Raw genomic sequence first — 21,676 nt, 5'->3', positions numbered from 1 at the left:
CATGTCTAGAGTGTAACCCACCTCTCACTGCATGAAGCTGGGATAGACTCCAGCTTCCCCACGACAATAGTTTAAATAAGCAGAAGAGAACAGCTGGATGTCTGTCATGCAAATAATACACGAGGTTGGCATTTAGCCCCATCTGATCCAGAGATCGCTAAAGAAATTAGGTGCTTGGGATAATAATTTAAGAAGTTTTTCAGCTGGTTGTGTCATGCAGCAATAGATGTGCATGATACAACCAGCTGAAAAACTCTTGAGTCATTCATTTATTAGTTGTTTTTTTGCTGTGACAGTTTCAGTCTTCCACACTACAGGAGATATATGCATTTGAATAATGCCCAGTGCTGCTGGAAACTGTTTAGCTGAGCTTTTTTGCAATATGGCTGCCCAGCAGAACATTATATTTACCATCTGGCAGTAAGCCTCGTGGTCTTTTTGCAACCATAAAACCACCTCAAGCCTGGAAAGTTGTGAAAAGCGATACAGAGTAAAACATCCTTGCTCTTTGACACGAGACTGCAGAGTTGTTTCTTCCTGTTTCCACTCTCTGCTAAGCTCTACAGGCTGTCCAGAGACACGAGAACGCTTCTTCTCATTTAGCTCTCAGCAGGATAGGGACGGTAAAGGAAAGGATAAGTCTATTTCATCAATAACAAACTATTATTTTTTGCAGAGCCATTGTTTTAAAAAATCATTCATTTGCAATTTTGCATTTTATTATTGCCACAAATCTTCTCCCACTGGCTCGTATTACCACCGTGCTGGTTGGACATGATGGTGCAAACAACAAAGAAATTACAACATTAATCTAAAGACCAGCTTGTGTTCCCACGTCTGCAGTTTTAATTTATTGACTACTAACATTTATTCACAATAGTGTTTTTAATCATTTTTTTTCCTTTAGGTCTTTAGAAAAGTTGAATATGTTGTATTTTCTTCAAACTCACAACATCTATGATATGTTTAACCAAAGAGAGAGCAAACTTATGAAGCTAAATTTGTCACATGCTACAGCAGAGAGGCAGTCCTGATCAAAAACATGATAAAGAAAACTCAGACGTTATTGAGAATGATGCTGAGTGCACAAGATTTTTACTGAACCCGCGAGAATCAGCTCCAGAAGATCTCCAACAATTAAGGACTTACTTGTCTGTAGTTAGTTTTTACTGTGGTCATTTATTTATTTACTAGATAACATTATGAGAACATGCTGAAAATGTATTTAGGAATAAAACTGGTCTCATCTGTGCTGCATACCTACTCAAATGCTCTGGTGGTCGTCTCTGTCTGTCTGTCTGACTCAGGGACATGGTGGGTGAATGCAGGTATCCCATGGCCTAACAGTACACAGAAGCACATCGTGACAGTGATTAACACTGAGAGTGTGAGATATTGGGCGGTATGCTGGATTTATGTCCTTATGGCCATCAGTAAATCTGGTGCTAATGAACACTTTGACCCCTCATGTTGTTTATAGTCAGTACCTTGGTCCTACAGTAGGGTCACTGTTTTTATAATTGACTAGAGTTCACCTACCGATGTTGTTGTCGATCCATCGCTAACAGTGTTGCATTTTTAATACTCCTGTGGCTGTTTTATGGTTATTGATGTTTTGTGTGTGTTTACATATCTTAGGCTGTTTAAAAAAACACTTTTCTAACCAATCAGAGGGCTCAGCAGTTCCTGGGCGGAGCTTCGAAAGGTTAGATCAGTGCTGTACTCACCACTGCCCCTAGAGGCTGTGAGAAATAATGCATGCACTTACTGTGACACACCTGTGGAGCATGAAGCTGTAATTTCTGTGTTTTTTATCTTTTATCTTTACACCCAGAAGACGACTCGAGCCGATACACGTTCATGTATGTCTTTAACTCTATAAAATAAAGGCCATTTACTAGTTTTGGATGTTTTATGCTTTTATGGGTTTTTTCTCCTTGCATGAGCACCAGTAGTTTGATGGACACCTTTTATGAGCTGATCACATGTTCTACATGAGATATTACTGGTTTAAACCAGAGTTATGGCACTCAATGAAGCACCCGTCTGCACTTATGCAATGTCTCTGATACTGTCTCCCCCCTCCTGCAGACAGATGGACAGATAGAGCTGTCCATCTGTCGGTTTGAGAGGAAAGCGAGAGGAAAATAAGAAGAGGGACAAAAGTGGGGTTTGAGAGCAGAGAAGGGGGGGATTTGAGAAGTGAGTGATAATTTGAGGATTAGACTTTGGAGCAGGAATCGAACTGAGCGGAGCAAACGTCTTCCCACATCCGCCTGATTAAATTATAACACCCACCCCCCCGTTGTTTGTGTCCATTTCGCTGCAGGGTAAATAGCACGTAAACCTTCAGATGCCGAGCGAACAAAATGTACAGAGAGGCTGAAATTATATTCATGGAGATGTGCGTGCTTCCTCGATTCCATCAGTTTAATGAGCTGCGTCTGTAAAACCGACCGGACACCTGCAGGGTCCATCCATTACAGTCGTCCTCTTATTTATCTATTATCAAAGTGTGATCCAGCCATCGGGCAGGTCAATTAAGAGGCTGGGTTTTTATTTATTTAGTGTGATGGCCTGGCAGAGCTCGCAGTCTTTTCACTTCATTACGGCTTCCTCAGACTTTGGCCAAACTTGGAGACACATATAATTAGTTTCCTGCTTTCAAACATAAACTACGACTCAAAAAAGAAAGCAGTCAAGTAATAAAATGTGAAAAACTTGTCTCTCTTTAGTTCAAACTTTACCGTTTAATGGTTTATTTTCTGAAATAAGACTTATTGTAACTGGGCTGATTGTGCTCAGTGTGAGCTCTGTGATTGCAACCACAAATTTGAAACATCGAAATCGTATTTTTAACAAAGCAAAATAATACTTAAAGTTGGCCTTTCTAAACCTCGCAATAAAGGCTGCGATATGTTCAGACAGTGGAGGTTTAATAACTGCAATCAACTCCTCGTGTGTGTTTTTGTCACTCGCCCAACTAGAATCAATCAGTCTGTTTGTTCAGATGTTAACAGCTGGGAATTGTTATTAAAAAAGACATTTCTGCAGTGCTTTATTCGACCAAAGCCGTGGCTAGGAAAGACTCGCCAGAGCTGAAAGTTTCCAGCTGACTGAATTTCCAGTTTAAACTTTTAGTTGATGCTGTTATCATCAGCTTCATGCTGTTGAAAATGTTGTTTTTTTAGCATCTCAGATTCATTATAGGATAAATAGTTTTATTTAAACTAGTTTGAACCACTGTATGGGTAAAAGTGTTCATTTTTTAAACATATGTTGCTCTTGTGACTGTAAAATTGTAAATACACTGGGCTATCTTCAGTTCTGTTCATGTGCAGTGAGTTTGTAGTTAGGATTTTAAACAGAAAGAAGTTGTATAAATGTATTGTATTTTAATTTAGCGTCAGTTACTGCTGAACTGCAAGTTGCTTTGCAGCCCACGTCCATATGCGTTTGTGTGGGTGGGGTTGCTTCTGGTAGTATCCCCACCTTATGCTTTCCCAACCTGTGCAGATGTGGGGATGTCCCACGTCAGAGCCAAAAATAACATGCAATATGCTGCCAAATATAAATTACTGCAGCTGGAAAAACTTTACCACATCATAGGTTGACCCAAATCATGTGATTTATAAACTCTATTTGCAGGGTCATTTTTCCAGTCATTAAGCAAATGTTATTTTTTACAAGGATCCCCGACTTAATAAAAAAATGCAGTTTTACAAAGTGATGATTTTCTTGACTAGGCGATAAAAGCCTACCTGGCCCTTTGTGAAAAAAATAATCACCTTCACAGTAATTAGTTCTGTTTTCATGCAAACAAAGAAAAACAGCTCCTTGTCCTTCTGCCCGCTTCTGTTGACATCTTTTTGATCAGTCCATCGTTTTAACGATGAAGAATCTCCACAGTTTCCACAAGAATTCGTGTTAAAGTGAACCGCTAACACGTTTTGACTTTGATTTGCTGTTTACACGACTTTGAGGCTGATTACAGGCACTTAACATGATGAGGGACTTCAAGTATTACGATAATTAGCAATATGTTTGTCATATTTTAGACCCAATTAGTAGCAAACAAGTGGGGTTTGGGGAGTAGTTTGTGCGCTCACACAGGTGATGTGCGGTCCCTGCTTGTGAAGCCTCTAATCTGTCTGTACCTGCGGGGTTTAAAAGGAGAGGTCGTGATATATGTATGCTAAGTTCTTGGTAACCTTTTCTGCTGTGTGTACACCCAACCAAGTAAAACAAAAACTCTTCTGCTGAAAGACGAATGTGCAGAATTTGATCTGTCCGAAAAAATGATGAAACGATGTAATGTGTTCTGGCCCAGCAATAGATCTGCATGATACTACTAGGAAGTATCCCTCTGCTGCAGCTAAGCATGGAAACACCGCCTGGGGAAACCAGAAGCAGAAAAAAGCACTAACTTTGACTTTAAGTTTAAAAGGGGAGCCATTATGCTCATTTCTTACTCCATATTTTTATTCGTAGACTCGACTGGAGTAATTTTGCATGATTCACTGTGTAAAATATTCCTTCGTCATACTGATCCTCGGTGCAGCGTCTCAGTTCATTCTGTGTCTGTAAAAAGGCATTTTTAGCTCCTCTGCTTTTAAGCTGGGATTTTTCCAACTGGTTACACTTTGTAAACACAAGATACAAAAGGTCAGCGACTTTTTGCTCATATTATCATATTTATTATTCTTATAAATGCTGATCCCATTGTTTGAAACTAGATATGAACATCGCTATTGAAACAGTATATATAGGGCATTAAAAACAACCAAGAGTGACATGAGAGGGCGCTTATACTGTTTCTAATTTTCATATCATATTAAATAAACTTGAAAAAATGTTGCAGGCTGTGACTACACTCTAATTTCTTACTGCACCATACAGTGTAGGACATAAGCTTTGCATTATAATACAGTACATACATCTTTTTATTTTCCCACTCTGTTCCACACATCCACATCTACTCATCCTCATGCCTTCAGTTTCTCACCTAGGGCTGGGTCAAATCGTCACTGATTTCTAGAATCGATTCGACTCCGATTCACAAGGTGCCGGTTTGATTCGATCCACGATTGGATTCGATTCAATCGATTCAATTTGAATCAGGGAAATTTTGCCTCAGACAGTCAGAAATATTATAATTCTGATCATTTATCAGTACATATCCATATTTTTATATATATAAAAAGAAAGCTGACACTTGTGAGACTTCATCAGAGGTGTAAGCATCACAGCAGATGCCTTTGTGTCAAAGTAACAGAGCATAAAACATAAAAAAACATGAAGGAGATTTTCCTGGCCTGGCTTTTTATAGCAGATAGCTTTAAATATTCTGCAGTAGAACAAGAACAGAAGAAAACCATGAATCAACATATAAACATTACCTGATGCTGCTGAAGTGAAGCAGAGCAAAGTCACAGAGGTTTAATTAGAGACACAGCTGAGCATTTTGAAATTTCCCATAATTTTAAAAAGTTTACATTTCTTCAGTATTGAACAGCAGAAATGAGGCTTTCTTGTCGGAAGTCAATTAAATTAAAAAACAAACAAACAAACAAACACAGCGGCCGACAGCGCTGTACATAATGGTAGACTTGTGCGTAATAAGCAAGCGAATAATGCAGAAAACAGAGCTTTTTAGATGGGAAACTGGTCTTGAAGTACACACACAGAGAGGGAGAGAGAGCTGTGCGTGAAGTGTGATTTAAAAGTAAGAGGGAATTCATGATGCATTAGAGTCTGTGAGCTGTCAGCTTTCAGCCCCGACGGCGTGTCCGTGTACGTGTACGTGCAGTCGAGGGAGAAAGCTGACATCTCACTGATCCTGATGCGTCTGCGTTCCGCGCTCTGTGTTTACGTCTTTGTGCAGAATCCTGCTCTAGTTCACGTTTTTAGCTGTTTGGTGGTTGTCGAAATTTTGTGAGGTTTAACCTGAGATTCTGGTGTTTTAGGATTTTAATGAATCGATATTATTCACGCTAGAATCGATTTTAATCGGAAAATCAATCATCAAAACCCACCCCTATTCTCATCGTATGTGTCTGTCTGTGTTTTTTAATCTTTGCACTGGGAGTCAAAAATCCAAGCAGACCAGCTGATCTGCACCACCTTGAAGATGAAAGCTCTGACATGATTAATCGTTACATTGTAAACTAACTCTAACGCTGTTCCCGGTCACAAAAACTGGAAACAACATCATACATCTGCTGCTATCAAAGCTTGAACATACAATTAGTGAAATAACCATTGCAAATCTTAGAAATCGTGAACTTTAGTTTGCTGTTTTTATTCTCAAAGGCGTCAGTATTTACAGAATCCAGCTGTATTTCCAAAGAACAGTGCATAACTGTACAAAACGTCCTTTCTCTTTCTGTAGATCTTTGTTGTTCTATAACCTTTAACTGTCTTTAGTTTTCACCTTTGTTGTGAAGCTTGTGATCTCTTTGCTTCTCCCTTTTCTTTCTCTCTGTCTCCTCTCATGCTTCCTCGCTCTCTCATCTCTTCTCCATTCCTTTGATTTTTTTCAATGTTTTTTTTATTCTCCAGGTTCCTGAGAGGAATTTTAGCTTCTCCTGCTTTGTCTGTCTCTTGTCTTTTCCACTTTTGTCTCCCTTGTTTCTGTTCTTCTGTGTGTGCGTACCTATCGCTGACTTCTTTTTTTAAACTCTGTCACGTCCCTGAGAGAGTACAGCATGACCGATTGGCACTTACCAAAGAAATTGTTGTTCTAAATAGTCCCAGACTCCCAAACAACGCAGCAGTGTGCATACAAATGAATGCTCGGTCTGCATCAGAGAAGATGGACAACCGCGGCGAGCACCTATAATGATGATGCTGTAGATGAGCGCAGAGTGCAGTAAATACCACAGATGTTTACCGGAAACCATCTTTGAAGTGCAGAGAAGTCAAAACCGCCATCAGTCAGCTTGTGACGGCACAGGAAATGAATGCAAAGAGGTTTAGAAGAATCAGATTATATAATACATGAAAATCCTGACAGGCTGCATGTGTAATATGCTAAATCAGTGACCTCACTATAATTAAATATACTCGAAAATGGCCTGTTGGTGTCTACCAAAGCATTAAGCATTAACTAATTAGTAATTATGACGTAACGACAGAGGGGGAACAAAAAGCAGAAATATGTCATTTGAGTCCTGCAGAGTGAGACGTGTCAGCGTCTGACAGGATGACATTTTCCAGTTTCACAAAAAGCTGAACTGATGTGAATCTGTCACATCTGGGCTGTATTCTGTGTGATTTCTGCTCTTCTGTAACATCTGGGCAACTTATTTCCAGAGTCACCCGCTTGTTGTTTTTACCGGGTCACCCCACTATAGCACACTCAAACTGACCCCGTTGTGGAGAGAAGCGGTGTTCCTTTGAGTCACGTCCACATGCTTCATTGTTGTGTGTTTCTAGGAATGGTGAGCCCGTGATAGATCTTCTCTGACTGATACATTTAGGGACTAAATCCTAGTTTGTCATGAAACAATCTGAGATGGTGTAATGAATGAAGCAAGCACGGTGGATCAGCGGTTCGCACTGCAGCCACAGAGTATAAGGGAAGAGGTTCCTGTGTTTGGTGTTTACCTCAGATGTGACCAGTGAGATCATTTGCTCCATTATCGATTCCTCCCGCCTCCATATAATATGTTCTTTCCCCTTTAAAGAGGACATGAAACACTAAAGGGTTAAAAGCTAATTTACAGCACTGAGCCCTGCTCTCAAGAAATCACTGCTCAAAGTTAAAGTTTAAAAACGTGTTTAGCGCCATCTTCTGTCAGTACGGAACATGACGTCATGTGGTTGGTTGGTTGCAGCTAATAGATTTGCATTAGTTTATCTTAGCTAACTAGTGACCGAATCGATAACTCGGAGTAAGATAACGACGCTAAAACTAGAAATCAGTTTAAGTGGGTCACTTTAGTGCTGCTCCTGGCTGTAATGATGAGTTTTATGCTAAGAAACCGGGGATCTACTGTCCACTTTCACTGTAGATGTGTCCCAAAACGTAGGCTGCATCCTTCGGAGGACCCGGCCTTTGCGGTCTACGTGGGCCAGGTCCTTCTAAGACCGAGAAGGCCGGAAGTGCGAAGCAGTGAAATGGGACAGTCTAGCCTTCGGATTAGCGTCACCGCTGTGTCGGTGGAGTTTAATAAACTCGGCCGTCTGCTCCTTGCTATCTAAAATATAACAGGACACTGGAGCAAATTCTCGACCGTCTCACACTTCTGTTTAATCAGTTTTCTGCTTGACGTTTATTCAGCTCTGTGAAAACCAAGGAGGAACCCACCCGAGGGATTAATAAAGTTTTATTTAATCTAATAACTTTGACCTCAGCCAAACCGATTTACTCCGGAACAAATAAAACACAGAAAAAAGCCAAACAATTACATTTTTAAGTTGTCCGAGTGACTTATATATCATATTTAACCTGAGTAGCGAAAGACAGCGGGGGTCTGAAAATGATGAAGCCGGGAGTCCGCTGCTCTTGCCGGCTCGAGTGACCCCCGGCTAGCTATCGAGCGGGTGGGTAACAGACGTCTCCGAAAACGTCGGCGCACTTTTGCAAATATGCGATGTCTTGATAAACTAAGCAGATATTTGAAGTTTACACAGCTACTTTCTCGCCTGAAAATATGTTAAAAGTTTATTATGTGACCCAGAAAGATTAATAAGAGTAATTTTAAAACTTAGTAGCGGCCGCCACTGTTGGAAACTGAAATTGGCTGGGCCGCGCTATGAATTCTGGGATATGGTGGGCCACGAAGGACACACCCAACCCATCCTTCAAATTCGGGGAAATGAAGGACGCATTTGTCAGCCGCATTTGAAGGAGTCGACGAATTGGGACAGCCTTCGTCGCCTGGCTGTGACGTAATCGGCCTTCAAATGCGGCCTCCGAAGGATGCAGCCGACGTTTTGGGACACAGCTTGCATGTCTCTTTAGCAGTAAGTGGCTGTTCACTTTTTGGCTAGCTGCCAAATGAGGACTGTGTGGAGAAGAGCCTGTTTGAGTCACCAGACCGACAGCCTGGACTTCACAGTCCAGCTTTTCCTCATCAGGCCGGTGTACTGAGCCGTGCAATCAGCTGGCAAAGCAGATGTTCACGAGATGCGATCAGCGTTATTTTATGCAAAATCTTCTTCAAGATGGATTTCATGTGAAGAACTAAAAATCAATAGATGTTCTGACATTTCATGAATCGACTGAGTTGAGTGGGAAGTTTGCATGCTCTCTCCATGCTGAGTTTCTTCTGCTACTGCAAAACACACCAGCTGGATGCTGCTCATGTGTTGATGATGCTCAAAAACAGCTTCTTAATCCTGACAGTTTAACTTCTTGGTTTTTATAACTTCTAAGGTTATCATTTTTAACCGTGCATATAAAAATTAACAAATATATTTCAAAAATAACAACGGTGTTGGAGGAAAAAAAGCCACAGAGGCGGGTTTGGAGAGGATGCGGAGCACATACACGCAGGGTTTAGTTCTTCTCGACAGCCAGTCTGTGTTCGTTAATAGACTGACTAAATCCTCTTCCACTCAGCCGCTGTCCGGATCTTCAAACTCAGCAGACAAACCCTCACACTCACTTACCCTGCCTCTGTCAAAGGTCACATAACCCTCGCCCTGGTTTCATTCAGCAGTGGAAAACAAACCAAAACTTTAGGATTCGGTAAAATCTCTGAAGAGCAACTTCAGCATCTGACCGTTGTCCGTTTTAGCTCCGAGGATCCCTCTGTGATCCCTCTCCACTGTACGAGGTTTTGATATTTACCCTTCTTTGTCCAGCGCTGTAAACCTAAACACTAAAAGTATTTAAGCAGATTAGTTGCACTTTTAGCTAATTAGCAACATTATTTTAGATTAACTTGAACTTAACTCAATCTTGTGGATTTAGGATGAATTATATTGTGTTAATATGATTTATGATTCTATCCTCAGCATGACATGGCTCAAAGTGATGCTCCCCTATTAGCACTTTCCACTGTAGGAAACTAAAGTGAAAGCAAAGACCACCAAAGATCGAGGTCTGAAAAAGCAAAGCTGTAAATGCTGAGCCGTATAAGATTTTTACATTATATTTATTGCTAAGGTGCACTTGTTTTCATATTAAATAAACAAAGCAGTGACGTGGGTGCTGCTGTGAGAGCACAGACAGGTCAGTGCAGTGATGCGGTGATGCTTCGCTCAGCGACATCATTTCAAACTGTCTCCAGTTAAGTTTTGCAAAACAAACGAGGTCATGTTACAGAGTGACTCTGCTTATGTTCTAATTAAAGAACAGCAGACAAAGACCTGTCGAGTGTGGGTAACATAAAAACAGTCTGTCCGTGAGGTTGTATAAACTAAAACAGTTTGAATTAACTTCATAACTAATAATGATTAAAGAGGTACAAGTAGACAGTAATTAAAACATTGAAAGCATGTAAAGTTCATAAAAAGTTTTGTTTCAGTGTTTTAATTACTGCATGTACCTTTACGTTGTCCTCTTGAACTTTTTAACGTGATGTGGTGGGTCCGGGTCCTTTCTGTGTGGAGTCGGCGTGCTCTCCCCGGGTCTGCGTGGGTTTCCTGTGGATACTCTGTCAGGTTACCTGGTGAATCAGCCGTAGGTGTGATTGCTTGCCTGTCTCTACGCCTTGCCATTATGTGCCGTATTCCTCCTCCTTTTAACTCCGTGCTGCACTGAAGGGTCAGGAGGTTCATTATTTGGTCCCATTTGTGCTAAAAACCAAAGGGCTCACATCACTTTAAAGCACTTTGGATAAAAGTGCTCTTCACAAAGAGTGCTCTTAAAAAATAAATGAAATGTGCTTTCATGCAAGAGACACAGTGAAAGCTGATACATTGTAAGTTTTCCCTCAAACTTGTTTAAGAGTTTATGAATGGAGGCATGTCAGGCTGGAATACAGACTGCATGGGCAGCTTAGAACCACTGCAGTGGATTTTATTCTCTAATCTATACTGGACATAAAGTTATATTCAGTTATTTATAATCAGGTGCATCTGGTCATGGAAAAACCTGGAAAACTCACAGAATTTGAAAACAGCTAAAATGTGTGTGTGTGTCCACTGTGGTTTAATGATGGCTTCATGTATATCGATGTCGTTCAGTTTTGGATTCCTGTTGTCACTGGTTTTCAGTCCCAACCTCAGCCTTTTCTCTCTGTTTCCCATCCTTTAAAAATGGCTTCTTGACAGCTAACTTAGCACTGAGACCATTTGTGATGGGGCTAATGTCCAAAGACTTTGAAAGTCCTTCAGGACGTTGGAAGAACAACTACTCAAGGTCACTTAAAAAAAATGACAAGTGTGGCTCCTGGGAAGAAAATAAAAAGTGCTGTAAATGCAAACTTGCAGGACGTTGTTGTATCGCGTGGTTAAAACAACAGTTTCTAAAACTATTTAGGCTAATTCTGTACATGCATGATGACAGATCACGCTTTTCACTTGATCACTTAATAAGATGAGATAAGATAACCTTTATCAGTTACACACGTGGGAATATTTTTGTTCACGTTTGTTAGTGGTGGATAAATGAAAATGGTCTGTATAGCGCTTTACTAGTCCCTAAGGACCCCAAAGCACTTTACACACTCAGTCATCCACCCATTGGTGATGGCAAGCTACATTGTAGCCACAGCTGCCCTGGGGCACACTGACAGAGGCGAGGCTGCCAGACACTGGCGCCACCGGGCCCTCTGACTACCACCAGTAGGTGGCGGGTGAAGTGTCTTGCCCAAGGACACAACGGCCGAGACTGTCCGAGCCGGGGCTCGAACCAGCAACCTTTCGATTACAAGACGAACTCCCAACTCCTGAGCCACGATCGTCCCGAGTGACTGTGGTTAGCTGCCACTTCATTTGATGACATTTGAAGATTACAAAAAGATAATTTCACCTGTTAATGAGTTTCCTAAGTCATGCACGTTGTCACCAAAGGTGAACAAATATTAATTTCAATAGTGACCTCAGAGCAATGTCACATTCAGATCCCAATCATCAACTCTGGATCAGTAATATTTTCCTGCTCTTAAATACATTCACTATATCAGTTGTTTCATACAGCGAACCACTTTGCTTTAAGGCACAGCCTGCTCTTTTTGCTGTCTAATTTTACTTGAATTTCATTTACCAACACTGGAGCGCGGCCAGTAAAAATGTTCCAGAAGGCACCAAACACAGTCCAGTTCAGATACTGGGAGCCCAGCAAACAGCTGTTGGTAACAGCTGCCCCTGCTGGAGCATCTGTCAGTGCAGCCACTTTGACATTAAACCAAAACAACCATAACAAAAGATGTACGTTCTGTTTATGCCTGCTTCCAGTTTTAGTTACAGTTTTGGATATAATCCACACCAAATTAGACAAAAGCACAGTTTGGGCTTCTGAGGACCAGCTGAACATCAGTGTACCCATCTTCTGATGGCACGCATCCCACAAAGCTCACATCATCTTCAGTTGGTTTACTGGAAATGAAGATGAGTTGAGCTCCACCATCACTAAATGTCAGCCTAACAGAGCACCTTTGGGTTGTGGTGGAACTGGAGGTTTGCGTCATGGATGTGCAGACGACAACTCTGCATGAATCGTGTGACGGTGTCATGTCAACATGGCTGAAAAAAAGTAAGAGGTGAAGAATTAGAAAGTAATTCTGTCATAACTGTCAGGGTCCATGGTGGCTGGATTATTCTGTCAGGGTCTGTGTAGGCAGACCGTGGGGAGATGGGGAAATAGGACCCAAACGCCGGACTCTACAGTGCAGCAGTGTTTATTTACAAGGTGGTGAAGTAAACAACAGTAAATCCCCAGTTTCCCAGACTCCCGTGTAGTGTCTTCTTCCCAAAAGTCTCCGTGTAGTGCTCTCTGCCCCAGTGTCCCTGCACTCCTCGTGCTCACTGCTCCTTCTCGTCCCACACTCCTCCTGAGGGGACAACAATAGAGACAGCCATTACACACTTATTCCAGCAGGCATACACTCACACTTGACTGTGCTTGAAGACTGACGTGTAGTCAAACGCAATAATCCAGCGTCGGTGGAAGCTCCATCGCTCATCTAAATAGCTTTCCCGACGAGCCCAGATGAGGAGCAGGTGTGCGGCAAGGACCTCGGGTGTGGCCAGCCCTCAAGTCAGGCCACGCCCCCAGGGCTGAAGGTGCCTGTAACTTGGCCACAGAAGAAAGGCAACACACACACACATACCTGCCTACAAACAGATGCGCACAGGGGCAGTGCAGAGAACACACCAAATAATAATAGTAATGACAAAAATAATAACAATAATAATAATAATAATAATACTAATAACAAAAATAGTCATAGTCCCCACTGCCCACGGACCCCGAGTCCCCAGAGCCGGATCCGTGACAATAACTGGTTCAGTGATGAAAACGCAGTGTTTCTTTTTTACCCTGCTCACACTGAAATATTCGTTGTGGTAATGACAGAATGCCATCTTTAGCAAATATGTTCTTTACTGACGGATCGTCGATGCCGAAGCCTGATTTAGAGCTGCAAGAACTGTTTTTATTTGGTAAACCCCTGCTGATCTCGAAAGGCATGTGGAAGCCCACAGCAAACACCAGTCATGCTTCCAAGAATGCATTTCCAGGAAGCTGCTTTTGGCTGTGAGATTAATATTTATTTACTGTGGTTTTGGAAAGAGGAGTCGTGTGCCATCTGGTTGATTCTCAGAAAATTCACAAGCCCTCTCGGAAAAATCCCACAAGGACTCATCGAATAGGCAGAAAGATGCTGCTAACGGATGCACAGCTAAGCCAGTAGGAGGTGTCTGATATTTTCTGGATCGCAGTCAGTTCCTGTATAATACCAGCGAACAGAGACTGAGGCACTACACCAGCTACGATTTCTACTGGAGAGGATCCCCTTTCTTTGTGCCAGCAGTACTTTGCAGCACAGAACAGAAGTTTCACTCGTCTGCAGCTTCAGAATGGCAGTTAAGTCGAGTTGTTGTGCCACACTGACACTAATTAAAGAGCCAAAACACATAAAATACATGGAAATTACTAGAAGAAATATATATTTGTTATTAAACACAGAATTTAAGTGAAAAATGTGCAAATACGGAAAAAATGTTGACAATAGCTGTAAAGAAAAAATTGTGATGTGAAGTTTTGTTCCTACAGACTACACATTGTTGGATATCTTGACACGAAAACTGGCAATCAAGAATTTTATCAGGACAAAAATGAATGAAATGCATTGCAATAACTGTGCATTCAGTTGGACTATTCACATCAGCAAAGCAGCAAAAACAGGCATCAGAGTCGAAACTTGCTGATGGTCCTGAAACAGCCTGTGCTCGATACATCTGCACCAGGAAAAGCAACCAAATGTAAACTCAACAGTGTTTCCATCCATGTTGGAAATGCTTTCAGAGAGAGGTGAGGAACTCTGATGAAGAGACCAGAGGCTGATGTGCTGAATGTGCGGGTCACCAGAAGGATACTTTTTGTGGAAGTCACTGACATTTCCTTCTCTTCACTGTGTTTAAGTAACATCCTCGTGGACTTTTAGATTACTGGTCTACTTACGCGGTATTTTTTTTTTGAATGGCAGCTCATCACAAATCTGTTAAATGCCAATTTGTTGTTGGGTGGTTTGACGAAACAATCGTGAATCTGGTGTCTGGGCTTTGTAAGGCTGCTTTGGATGTTAGCGTTATTTTACTCAAATCAATTCTATCTAATTCAATACTTTATTGTCCCACAAGGGGAAATTAGTTTAGCAGCAAGGGCAACAATAAGAGTAAACAAAACAATAATAAAAAGTGACAAGACAGTTAGTTACCATTAAGGAGACGGGTGCAGTAGGGATAAAAGAAACCTGGAGTTGGTCTTCCTCACAGGTACTCTAAAACGACGACCAGAGAGCAACAAGTCGAACTCGCTGTGAAGTGGATGCTTAAAACAATTAACAATAGATTGAGCTTCACAGCACCTGTTTGTTATAAATGTCCAAAAGTCCGTCTTGCCAACGCCCTGAGATTTTGCCAGCAGTTTTTCCCAAAACTCCCAGTCGATCCTTGTTCTTCAGAGTCATGTTACTAAACCAAGCAGCGATACAGAAAGAAGTACAAGATTCAATAAAACTACAAACTATACTAAAGATGAAGTTGACTTCATGGCTTCATGAACTCTTTTCTTGGGCCCTCCTGTAACTGAACCACAGCTCATTGCTTCACAGAGAGGAAAACCCACTCTCACTTTAACTCTGCCTCCTGTCATGTGCTGCAACTCGAAGCAGCTTTTAGACATCTTAACCCCCCCACCCCCCCACCCCCCAACAAGCTACGCTAACATCCATGTACTAGTTTCCCCACCAAGACCAGCATCCTGCACTGAGTGATGCTTTTATAGGCTGCGATGTCATTAAAACAAGTACTAACACGACGTGAGACTAAAACGACGTGTTAACACAAAATCGGTGGATTCGCTTTAAATATAAATTTGCATTGTTATTCCCCTCCAGCCGTCAGCGTTGGCCGTTATATGTAAACACAAATAAGCTGTGAAAAGTTCAGCAGAAGTGCTCTGCGACTAAAGTTATTGTTGTTATTATTCAACACCGATACTTCCCCCAAGGCTGCTTCCACGGCCGAGCGTATGAGTGTTTATGGTTCATGACACAATTATGATTAAGATGTTAGCCTCTCACTGCGAGTAGCTGGTAAGGAGTGAGCAAATAAAAAGTGGGGTGGGGGGAGAAGAGAGCGAGCGAGCGAGCAGGGAAAAAAGACAAGCAATTTAGCATCAGTGTCTCACTCCTGGGACACCGGCGAGGAGCACAGTGCTGACCTGTCACTGCGCTGGGTCTCATCTAAGAGGACTCTCGACTGCTTCCTCTCACACCAACCTAAAGCCTTTCTTTCTCCTCCTTTGCCTCATTTTCTTCTTCACGACAGATAATTCATTCCTTCTCCAACAGAGATCTGAAGAATTTATGCAACGCAGGTGACAACTCGATTAGTAACTAGTAATGTGACGAGTGGATTCAGTTCATTACAGCACGTTAATGTGACTACAGTGTCGCCTTGCTGGGGATCTGTTTGCTCCCGTTAACTCTGATTATATCACAATTCCTTGAATCCTAAACAATTCCTGTGTGATCTGAAAAACCAGAGGTGGGCCGATTGATTTATTTAAGTTTATTCATTATGAGACCCTAAACGTGAACAGCCGAGCTTCAGCTCCTACGTTAAAGAAACACTGGTGGGCGCGAGTGCTACCCCTCAGCCTCTCCTTAGATGTGAGCTATAAATTTGAAAATCCAAGAGATTTTCAGAAAACTTGACCTCTGACCTTCATCTCGAGGTTTAGGTCACTGAGATGCACCTGTGGTATCAATTTGAAATTCTTAGGTCTCATCATTCTTAAGTTATCGTGTTCAAGACTTGAACTCTGAGACTTATATTCACTGTTGATTTTTAATAGATGCATTTGTGGTATCAATTTGATCATTCACGAGATATTGTGTTCCCAATGTCGGTCGCCCACGCCACCCACCCTTCCCCGTGGAGTACTGATGATACCCCGTCAGCCTTTTACGCTGAGGGAGTAAACAGTCTTGTAAGCACGAAAATAATCAGCCTCTCTGAAAGTGTAGTCCTCCAAAAAAACAAAAAGTCCATCTCCACGTTGAAGGGTTGCCATGTTTCACTGGTGAAGGGTGCATGCAACAGTGATCATGCAGCAATATGTTGCGTGCAGAGCAGCCATATGTTGCTGTAAGACGCAGCATGCAAATGCTGTGGGACTGAGTTTGATGTCTGTGTTTTGTTTGACGCCACTTGGATTAATTCTCTTAGAGAGATTAGTTAAAGAATTACATTTTTAAATGCTGCACAAAATCAGCACAATAAATTCAAAGAGTTTGACTTGCAGTGGGAGGGTCTACCAAATCTGAGAGATCTCACTAAAAGCTGCAATTTTGATTTTATCTAAACAGGAAAAACTCAGCGCCCGTGGAGCGTGAAAGTTTACACCAGTGTGCAAGGGATTAGGGGTAACATTAGCAGCCTAGAGAAATACGATTTATTTACGGGTAAGAATAATAATAAAAATAATATTCCCTACAGCGCTAGAAAGGAAAGAAACAGCCTCCATCACTACCAACAGAGACACGCAGGGGTTAAATGTAGGGACTTAGGGCCTCATGTTATTTTTGGCGATGGTAAAAGCAGGAAAAGTCGATCCCAGGAGCCTCTTTATGCTGCCAAGGAAATGCTTCTTCATCTTTACCTCCCAGTCTGCTGCATCTCTGTCTAAATTCTGCCATCATGTCAGCTCTTCCTGTTTCTTCCCCTCATTTACCCCCCCACCGCCCTACTCTCTCCCCACCCCTCCCTGTTTCTCTTACCCATCACTGCCTGTCTGAGCACACTTTGGAGGGTGTTCAGCTCTGTCTGGTTGAAGTCCAAAACATCTAAATCACCACGGGGGGGTGCCGATCCAGACTCAGAGCTTGGCAGCGTCACTCCCACTTCTTTCCGATTCTCTTTTCCCTCCGCTAATACTTGCGTGTCTCTTGCCGAAAGCCACATCTTCAGGTTTTATTTTGCTCTGCTTTAATGTGATGACGTCCTCTCTGCTCCTCTCCGCTTTAAATCCAGTCTGTGATTAAACGTTTTAACAGATAATAAATTCATGCTAGCAGAGAACCTGTTAGCTTTGGTGACATTAAAGATTAAGTTACTGTAATTATACTTGTGAAGTATGGCCTCAGGGCTCATGGGCTTATCTGTTCATAAAGGTACATCTATGATGAGGCTCTGCTCTGTATGGCTCGCGTGTCTGAGAGCACGTTTTTAGCTAAAATTAGCAGACGCTGATGTTTCTGGGCTTGTGGCATGCAGACAGTAGCACCTGCATGTGTTAGATGTTCCGCTGCATACTTTTTACACACGTGTGTCTAAGCACAGGAGCCTGTATATGCACAAAATTAAGAGGTACAGATGATCACATTCAAATGTGTTACAACTTAATTGTTGACCTGTAGTCACTCAGATGCTTCCTAAAGGGAGATGTTGCTAACGATATAAGAATTTTCTCTGGTGTCACTCGTATTATTAATTCTACTGTTCATGTGGACGGAGGATGAAAATGATGACAAAGTGAAGTGAACATTACCTTTATTTGTATTGCATGAAAAGACAAGAGCGCGCAATAAAATCAAAATTAGTTTAGGACAGAAACACGATATCGGCTCTTTGCTAACATCTGCAGAGACAGCATGCTAACAAAAAGCTAGCTAGTTGTACCATTTCCCCAAAATGGGAAATGGTACAACTAGCTAGCTTCAGTGCTTCCTGTTTCTCATGAAAACATTTTAGAGGAAGTGAAGAGCAGACAAATATACACATTTCATATTGAATGGCAAGGAAAACAAGATGTTTATTAAACCATGTACCACAAAGCTCACTGGTAAAAACATAAAAAACTTTATATTTTATTCAACTGTCTCAACTTTAGATTAGGTATAGTAAAACTTCAAGAATTGCTATGCCTTAACTAAATGTTTTAGTCAAAAGACAATGACTAAATCCAAATCAAAATTTGCAGTCAAAATTTAAAAAAAAAACAATGCTTATGCTAGCTGTATGCTAGCTTTTACCTCAACTAAGTCACTGAACCATGTTTTTGGATTCATCTGATAGTTTCGGTTTCAGTGGGTGAACTTATGGTGTTTTATCTGTCTCTACACTGCACCCGTACAGTTTATACATGCAGTTCCTCCATCCATGCTTGTTAGCAGTTAGCTGGTCGAACTACTGCGACATCACTCGCTGGGCTCGGAGTAGTAGTAGTTAATTGTCGTGTCCAAATTCATGGGCTGCATCCTCCTGAGGACCCGGCCTTCGCGGTCTACGTGGGCTGGGTCCTCAGAAGGTCGGGTAGGCCGGAAGTAAACGGCTGGGGAAATTGGACGGTCTAGCCTTCTGATTAGCGTCACCGCTGTCTCGGTGGAGTTTAATAAACTCATCCGTCTGCTCCTTGCTATCTAAAATATAACAGGACACTGGCGTAAATTCTCGACCATCTCATACTTCTTTTTAATCAGTTTTCTGTTTGACGTTTAGTCAGCTGTGTGAAAACCAAGGAGGGACCCACCCGAGGGATTAATAAAGTTTTATTTTATCTAATCTAATCTAATAACTTTAATTTCAGCCAAACCGATTTACTCACGAACAAACAAAACACTGAAAAAAGCCCAACAATAACCTTTTTAGGTTGTCTAAGTGACATATATTACGTTTAACCTGAGTAGTGAAAGTCAGCGGTGATCTGAAAATGATGTGCCGGGAGTTGTGCCGTTCTCTGCGGCTTCAGTGACCCTCGAGCTCCCGGTCAGCTATCGAGTTGGTGGGTAACAGACGTCTCCGAAAACGTCGAGGCGCTTTTTCAAATATGCGATATCTTGATAAACCGAGCAGATATTTGATGTTTACACAGCTACTTTCTCGCCTGAAAATATGGTAAAAGTTTATTTTGTGACTCAGAAAGATTAGTAAGAGTAATTTTAAAACTTAGTAGCGGCCCCCATTGTTGGAAACCGGAGTTTGGCTGGGCCGCGCTATGAATTCTGGGATATGGTGGGCCACGAAGGACACACCCGACCCATCCTTCAAATTCAGGGAAAAGGAGGACGCATTTGTCGGCTGCATTCGGAGGAGTCTACGAATTTGGACAGCCTTCGGCGCGTCGCTGTGACGTAATTGGTCTACAAATGCGTCCTCAGGAGGATGCAGCCCATGAATTTGGACACGACCACAGTCAAAATATATGGCAACTTCTTTTCTTTCTAAACTACATTCATGTTGGAGTATTTGGAAAAAAAGTAAGAATTATTTCACAGTTTGTCTTTTAATTTTCTCTGTTTATTAAAAGTAAATACAGCAAAAGCCGAACAAATGAAATTAAAATGAAACAGACATTTTTTTAATGTCTGTTTTGATTTCTGTCTATGAGATGAAGCAGAATGTGAAACTTTCTTGATATCTCTCCTTGTTAGGAATAAAGAAATATAATTCTCAGATATTTTACTATGAAAATGGAGCTTCAATATTCCACAGACAGAGAAAGTGCACTTATGAAAGCATACCAAAGAGCATAAAACTATCACTGCTGGAGTCAGGGACATTTATTTAAACAGGATTTCATTTGCATGAAAATTCCCATCAAAAAACCTGGATATGTTTTCTAGAGAGAGCACCAGCAGACATAATCTTTTAATTTTAATTTTAATTTTTATTTTATTTTATTTTTTTAAAAGAGAGACACTGTATAATCTCAAATATAACCTTGATACATGAGTTCATTCACCATGGCAACAGGGCCGCAGGAACTATCATGCCCAGATAAAGTCCGTGATTGGTGCTGTGTTGGTAGTGCATAAGTGGTATGTAGAGCTTTGGAGAACTGTGTGTAGATTCTGCCGGTGCTAATGTCACCAGGTTCAGAGTCTGGTTATGTAAAATAACCAGGGGATACGCCTGTTACCGTTCGTGTTGTTGGTGGTCCTTTAGCTTCACCCGTGACATTAAAGAGTGACGATTGTTACAAACAATGAAAACTGCTGACTTCAACATTCATTCTAAACCTTTAGCATCATCTTTGAGCTACGCTGGCTTTTTGGAGGACTGCACACAAATGCATCTCCACATGTTCCTCGCTGGCTGCTTAGCTAAAGAGCTACCAATAAGATGTCAATGCAGGATCTTAGATCTGAACTCACATGCTCACCACTATTTATTATGATCAAACTGAGTTTTAAAGTGAAAAGGACGCCTCTCTCACCTCTTACTTGCTAGCACAGATTTTGGTATTCACATTTTTTCTTTAAAAAAATAATATTGTGTTGAGATACCGTGCATAACAGATACGATTCTTCCTCCTGGGGTAGAGGAGAACAGTTTTGCCAAATTATCCTAATCATGTGCTCAACAATGCTGTCGACAGGCCTGCTAATGCCACTTAAATAACAAAGAGGTGAAGAATAAACCTTCTTTATAGTTGTATCCAATTATAAAAGAAAAGGAAGTTACTCAGCTGTTTAAGTATTCATTATGCCCTGCAGTCAGGCCTGGCTCTGGGCCTGGCTTCACGCCTATATGGCAGAATAAACTAGTAAAATTGGTTGCTTTCTTCTTCTTTTTATATTTTTTGTTTAATCAATAAAAAGCAGCTGTGTCTGATCGTGGGCAGGTCACACCTTTCGTTACACTATTTACTGTTATTTGTAAGTATTGTTTCATCTGTAATGGGCCAGTGAGACAGCGCAGTGTGGTGCAGCACTGAGCGCATGGCTTCAGTGTTAATGAGGGGCAACAAAGTGGGACAAAAGGCTGAACTGCTGGAGCACTTAAGAATACGGGTCAAAAAAACCCTTTATTTACCAAGTGCAATAACGGCACAACCATTTAACCTACTGACACTGAACAGAAACATAAAAGGTGCTTCTGGTCCGTTTATCTCGCCAACATAATACATCTTCTGCCTTTGCCTTCAAACAAACACGACTAATCTAATTACACAAATCAAAAAAACAATCATGAAGCTGTAGTGGAAAGGGTGTGCAGAACCCGCACATTCAGAGAGACAACTGAAAATCAGCCTGAACACACACGTCCATGT

General features: G+C 41.5%; 1 protein-coding gene and 1 long non-coding RNA gene across 7 annotated transcripts in view; one reads left to right on the top strand and one right to left on the bottom strand.

Annotated features, from left to right (window-relative positions):
• Nucleotides 1–21,676, top strand: part of sgcd (sarcoglycan, delta (dystrophin-associated glycoprotein)) — a 423,553-nt gene that overhangs the window by 236,871 nt on the left and 165,006 nt on the right. The gene's annotated exons all lie outside the window — the stretch shown is intronic.
• On the bottom strand, nt 12,779–13,300 carry LOC134637936 (uncharacterized). The gene is made up of 2 exons (XR_010095204.1): nt 13,031–13,300; nt 12,779–12,947 (listed from the first exon to the last, which is right to left on the bottom strand). It is a non-coding gene; the product is annotated as an uncharacterized LOC134637936 (long non-coding RNA).

The sequence above is a fragment of the Pelmatolapia mariae genome, linkage group LG10_11, assembly GCF_036321145.2.
Source record: "Pelmatolapia mariae isolate MD_Pm_ZW linkage group LG10_11, Pm_UMD_F_2, whole genome shotgun sequence".
In the NCBI taxonomy this organism is placed as follows: Eukaryota; Metazoa; Chordata; class Actinopteri; order Cichliformes; family Cichlidae; genus Pelmatolapia; species Pelmatolapia mariae.
The sequence above is the reverse complement of the archived record's forward strand: the minus strand, read 5'-3'. Positions and strand labels throughout refer to the sequence as shown.